Below are 6847 nucleotides of genomic sequence, written 5' to 3' on the forward strand. Positions count from 1 at the left end.
TACCCAAAATAAAAAAATAAAGACAAGGCTAGATCTACTAAACCAAAAACCTAAATCCAGATGCTAAGTTACGGAATGGGAAGGTGTTAGGCACTCATTCTACCTAGACAGAGTCTGGTCTTCTAGACTCTTGTGACCAATGTACTTTTTATGCATGTCATGAATGATATGTTGAACATGTGAAATAAAAATTAAATCACACAAATTTATTTACGAATGAAGTCTCTTCTTTAGTTTTTTTTTGTTGTTTTTTTTTGTTTTTTTTTTTTAATTTAGATCTATTTTGATTGGTAAAAAAAATTGATTTTTTATTTGTCAAAATACCAGATCTGTTTTGTAGTATTTAGAAAAAGTGGTTTTTGGAGATAAAAATTCATATATATTTTTATTACATAAAATAAAGTCTTTTGGTTTGAAAAAAAGTATTAGATCTGTTTTTTAAGAACTAAAAAAACAATTGGTTTTTGGATTTATAAAAGATCAGACTTGTTTTGAGATAATGAAAAGAATGTTTCTTTGATAACAGAAAAATCAGATCTGGTTTGTATATGTTAAATTTTTTTTTTTTTTTTTTTAAGAAGAGAGTTTCACTTATAATCTAAATTTATGCAACATGAATTAAAGAAAACAAACACAAACACAATCATGTTTAATCTTTTTCTTTATTTCAAATCTACTTGTATTAAAGAAAAATAATCAGATCTGTATCTAAGAAAGATACAAATCAGTTTTTTAATTGAGAAAAATTCAGATCTGCATCTAATAAAGATGTAGATCCGTTTTTATTTTGAGAAAAAGTCAGATCTACATCTTATAAAAATGCAGATTTGTTTTGGTATTGAGAAAAAGTCAGATCTACATCTTATAAAGATACAAAACTGTTTTTATTTTGAGAAAAAGAATTATTCACATGTAGATTATTGACATTTAAGAAAGAGATTATAACAATCACATAAAAAAAAAAAAAAAAAAAGCATTCTGTAAACAAAACAATAATTAACAATTCATGTTATGGACATTTGAAAAAGAAAATGAGATAACATACATCACCACATCATAAGAAAAAGGCTTAAGGAAACAACCTCTTGCATGAGCACTCTTTATTCTTGAGAGGATGTTTTAGGGTTCAAAGAAATTTATGCAATTCTCTTTGAAAACTAAATACCCTAATTTAAGTAGCAACACTTAGAGAGGGGATTAGAAAATATGGGTGGTTTGAGAGTAAAAAACGTATGCCTCTCAGAGTGTAAAAAAAAAAGTGCTGAATTATGAGATTTAGTCTTTATTTATAGAGGCTAGAAGACTCTTAAAAATAGGTATGGACGATTAGGGTTTTGATCTGGACGCATCCTTTTGAGAAAAGATTGAAAAGGGCATGCATAATCGTCACCCGAAGGCTGTTGGGCCAAAACCCACATTAGGGAATTTCTGCCCTTTTAGAGTGCTGTTCAGCACTCCAAAAGTGCTGAATTGGCCTTATGACTCTGAATGCACTTTCGTGTTCGGGTGCCGTTTGGACTCCTCTTCTAGGGTTTTTTGGCCAGTCCTTGTACCTAGACACGTTTTCATCCTCCGCCTATGATTTTTCATCTCTTTTATGGATAATTCAGGATATTTAAGGACAGTTATCTTGTAGAGAAATACCCTAAAATAAATCTTGATAAAGTTCAAATTATCCACAGTTTTATTATTATCCAATCATTCCTTTTATTCCCGTGCATGCATCCCTATTTTAAACACTTATTATCAACCAATCACAAAATTATTGAATTAATTTTAATTGTTTAACCAATCAGAATTAATTTAAATTGATCATGTGTGGTCGATTCTATCTAGACACAATGCATGTTGACTGTGCAAACTTGATCATGCGATATCTTTCGATCCGACAATCCGATTTGATAACCAGAAACACCGTTGCAACCGTTAGAATCTCAAGATCATTTTTATGATATGCAATGAATGATTTAATGCATGTAATGCAAAGACAAAATGATGTATGTAATGCAATTATGGTTTTTGGGGTACATGGATTGGTCATTCAAGTCATTCTCCTTTATTAAATCATGGGTGCAAAATTGAGTGTCTACACACAGTAAGAGAGAAAATAAGGCAGGGCCCACAGTTTAAAAAACTCACTGAAAAAAAAAAAAGACTTTTCTTTTCGCATATGAACCGCAAGAGCAGTTAATATGCTCAGGGGGTTGAATGTTGATACCCATTTTAGCAAAAGAGCCCAATGACAGAAGAAACCTAACAATATGAAAAAGGGGGTGAAGAATGAAAAAGTAGTAAAGTAAAAACCATTGAAACTCGAATGGCAGGAATTGGTCCAAGAGCCCATAAAATAACAAAGTGGCTCCAAAGCATGCAAGCAGACCAAGGAAGCCCCAAAGAATGAAGTAGTAAGCCCATGGGAATCATAAGAAGTAGAAAGAAAGTAAACACAAGCCAGAGGAGCCCCAAGAAAGGAATTAGTAAATGGGATTGGTTCAAAAGCCAATAAACCCAAAAGTAAAGGATATCGTAATTGGGTCTGGGAGGCTCAAAAAGATTTAGTAAAAGCCCATGGGAATGTAAGAAGTAGGAAAGAATGAAATGGGCCGAGGATGCCCTAAGGAATGAAATAGGCCGAGGATGCCCAAGGAATAAAATGGGCCAAGGATGCCCTAAGGAATGAAACAGGTTGAGATGCTCAAGGAATAAAATGGGTTGAGGAAGCCCAAGATGTTATATGGACTGACCCAATAGGAATACTGGGCAACATGGACTAAAGGAAGGAGTAACGCATGAAACTGGCATGGCAGGCCCAAAGGGAGCCCAACAAACACAAGTTAAACAATATTATGACAGAAACAATGTAGTGGCATGGCAAGAGTACCAGTTAGCCCACAAACCAGAAGTGAAAGGAGACAGGAGCTGAATTAAAGAAGAAAAAGCGTATACCCAAGCAATACCCAACCCAAAGAAGAAATGAGATGCAAAGAATGAAGACCCAATGACTTAGCCACGCTACAAAGAGTTACACGAGCAATAGAACATGCAGTAGGACCAGACAAACCTGCAAGCAACGGCAAACGCGTGAACACTAGACAAGCAATAGACTCATATGGGAGTGGAGCACACACAAGGCTCAAGCACCACCCACTTGTACCTAGCCAATACAGGGGCGGTGGGCCATGGGTTAGAGGTAAGAGAGGGTTTCGTTTAGCAGTGGGGAGAAGGGGGAAGCCTATTCTGGGGTTTCCGCTCAAGCTCTTTTGGGGGAAATGTCTTGTTGAGATGATATACCATCCAAAAGAAGTAAAGATGAGCTAGAATCACTAGGTGCATGTTATAGGAGTTAGTAAGAGAGAAACCCAGCCCTTATCCAAATGGGAGTGCCATGGGAAGTAAGAAAAGAAAAGAAAACTATTTTTTTCTAGGAATGAAGCATGGTACAGCCAACACAGGGTAATGGTGGTGGCTGGGCAGCCAACAGACCAATTGGTAGTCCAGGAAGGACACCCACAACAGGCCAAAAGTAGTTGAGGGGTAAAATGGTAAATCTTATCATGGTAGGCAGTATAAAAAGACCTTAGCCGTGCACAGTAAACAAAAAAAACAAGGAGAAATATGAGAAAACATAGAAAAATAGAGAAGTATGAAACAAAGAAAATAGAGAAGATAAATAAAGAAAATAAGATAATCGTGTGGAAGCAAAACAGGATTGTGAGGAATGGAAAGCAAGCACCTATAGGCTATCCATTTCTCTCTCTCTCAATAGCCTACTCTCTAGCAAGTTAAGAATCTGAGATTAAGCCATTAAGGTCCATTTTTCAAAGTAGGTAATTTCTATGGTAGGATTCCCCTGTGAGATTACCCACATTGGAGATCGGTTCCCTTCTTGGACTTAAATTTGTCAAGGAGCCAAGTTTAGCAGACTAACCCCCTTCCTTCTTTTATTACAATTGTTAAAGTGCTAACGTTATTTTTTTTCCTTATTACTGATTCATTCCTACCATACTTATATTATCGTATTTTCCTTTTGCAAAAATGTTTAAATATTTTCTTTAGTCGGTAGCAAGTGCTTTAGTTAAAAATATTTTAGCTATCCTGTTGTATTATGTTTCTCTTGCTATAACATTTATGTGACAATGTTTCCTGCCATGGGCTTGTGACTCCATCAAGATTCCTACTAGGGGTTCTAACTTGCGCACAAACTGGCCTAAGGTGAGTTTCAATTAAGCCAGTCCTAACTCTCGTACCCCAAAATCAATTGGCCGTAGTGCGGCAGGAGCAACCCAGCCCAGTACATAAAAAGGCCCACCACAATAAGCAAAAAACTATCTTTCCAAGCTAAGAGGGAAGGGGAAGTGTTTCAAATGTGCTAGTGGTTGCAAACTATAGTGAAGAGAGGATAAGGTTGGCGTCGGCAATGATGATCATTATCGATGAATTACGTTTTAAATTTTTGGAGTGTCAAGGCTTTCAAGAAGTTATGGAAATAGTTAAGCATAGGTTTCCAATTCCCCATTGCACTACTATTACAAGAGCTTGTATGAAAATTTATTCTAGTGAAGTGGATATTTTGAGAATGGTTTTTGTTGGGCAATGGGTTTGTGTGATAACAAATACTTGGACATCCATACAAAACTTGAACTACATGGTACTCAACACACACTTCATTGATATTAATTGGACTTGCCAAAAGAAAATCTTAAACTTTTGCCCTATAACTAATCACAAAGGGGACACCATAGGTTGGGCAGTTGAGTCATGTTTGTTAAAGTGGGGTATAGACCGGTTGTTTACAATTACCATGGACAATGCTAGTTCTAATGATTTGGCTATTGATAATGTGAAGAAGAAAAAACCAAGATAGTATCATATTGGGTGGTGAGTTCATGCATACGCATTATTGTGCGCATATCTTGAATTTGATAGTGCAAAATGGGTTGAAGTCTATTCATGAATTAATTGCCAAGATTCATGCGATGCAATATGTGAGATCCTCCCTTGCAAGGTTTGAGAAGTTTCAAGAATGTGTTGATAAGGAGAAAATTTGAGCAAAATGTTTGTTATCCTTTGATGTGACAACAAGGTGGAATTCGACTTATCTCATGTTAGATTATGCTTTGAAATTTGTGAGAGCATTTGATGGGTTGGAAGAGGAGGAAAAAGCCCATTGGTCCTCCTAACTATCTTGATTGGGAAAATATCAAGACCTTTGTGAAATTTCTTGGTATATTTTATGAGGCTACACTTAGATTTTCTGTGTCATTGTTTGTCACTTCAAATACATATTTCCATGAGCTAATTAGTTTAAAATCAATTGTAGTAGTTGTGTAATGTTGATTGGGATCCTCTTTTGAGGAGTATGGTGGGAGAGATGAAAAAAAAAAGAGTATTGAGAAAGTATAGGTAAGATCAATTTGGTGCTTTTTGTTGCTGTTGTTCTTGACCCAAGGTATAAATTGAAGTATGTTAAGTTTTGGTTTAGGGAATTGTGAGAGACCTCGAAAAAAAACGTGCCTCATAAAAGAGATTTGGGTACCTTTTAGGGCACCTCTCTTTTTAGGTAAGTGGTATGGAGTTACCACTTATTTTTTTTTATACAAAAAATAAGAAAAACTAAATATATACAAATACATGACTGAATTGTTCTCTTCATTGATTGAATAAAGGAAATTGCATATCTTGAAAAATTTTAAAATTACATAGCTTTGGGTCCTAGTTACACTCTACCAAAATACATGGCTTTTGTCCTAGTTACATTCTACCCAAAAAAAATAAAGACAAGGCTAGATCTACTTAACCAATAACCTAAATCCGGAAGCTAGGTTACAGAATGGGAAGGTGTTAAGCACCCATTCCGCCCAGACAGAGTCTGGTCTTCTAGACTCTTGTGACCAATGTACCATTTCATGCATGTCATGAATGATATGTTGAACATGTGACACCACAAATTAAATCACACAAATTTATTTATGAATGAAGCCTTTTCTTTTCTTTTTTTTTTTGTTTTGTTTTGTTTTTTTTTTTTTTTTTTTTTTTTTTTTTTTTTTTTTTTTTTTTTTAATTCAGATCTATTTTTATTGTTAAAAAAAAAATGATTTTGATTTGTCAAAATACCAGATCTATTTTGTATTATGTAGAAAAAATGGTTTTTGGTGATAAAAATTCAGATGTGTTTTTATTACATAAAATAAAGTCTTGTGATTTTAATAAACATCAGATCTGCTTTTAAAAACTAAAAAAATGTCTTTTTTTGATTTATAAAAGATTAGATTTGTTTTTATGAACTAAAAAAAATGTCTTTTTTTATTTTTTATTTTTTTATTTTTTTTACAGAAAAACCAGATCTGTTTTTTATGTTTTAAAAAGAATGAAAAAGATTTTTTAAGAAGAGAGTTTCACTCATAATCTAAATTTATGCAACATGAATTAAAGAAAACAAACACAACCATAATCATGTTTAATCTTTTTCTTTATTTCAAATTTGCATGTATTAAAGAAAAATTTGATTTGTATCTAAGAAAGATACAAATCAGTTTTTAATTGAGAAAGATTCAGATCTGCATCTCATAAAGATGCAGATCCGTTTTTATTTGAGAAAAATTCAGATCTACATCTAAGAAAGATGTAGATTTGTGGGAAAAATCAGATCTACACCTAATAAAGATGTAGATATGTTTTATTTCAAGAAAAATCCAGATCTACATCTAAAAAAGATGTAGACTTGTTTTATTTTAAGAAAAAGAATTGTTCACATGTAGATTATTGACATTCAAGAAAGAGATTATAACAATCACATAAAAAAACAATCCTGCTTTAAACAAAACAACAATTAACAATTCATGCTATG

Source organism: Quercus lobata, chromosome 4 (genome assembly GCF_001633185.2).
Source record: "Quercus lobata isolate SW786 chromosome 4, ValleyOak3.0 Primary Assembly, whole genome shotgun sequence".
Classification (NCBI taxonomy): Eukaryota; Viridiplantae; Streptophyta; class Magnoliopsida; order Fagales; family Fagaceae; genus Quercus; species Quercus lobata.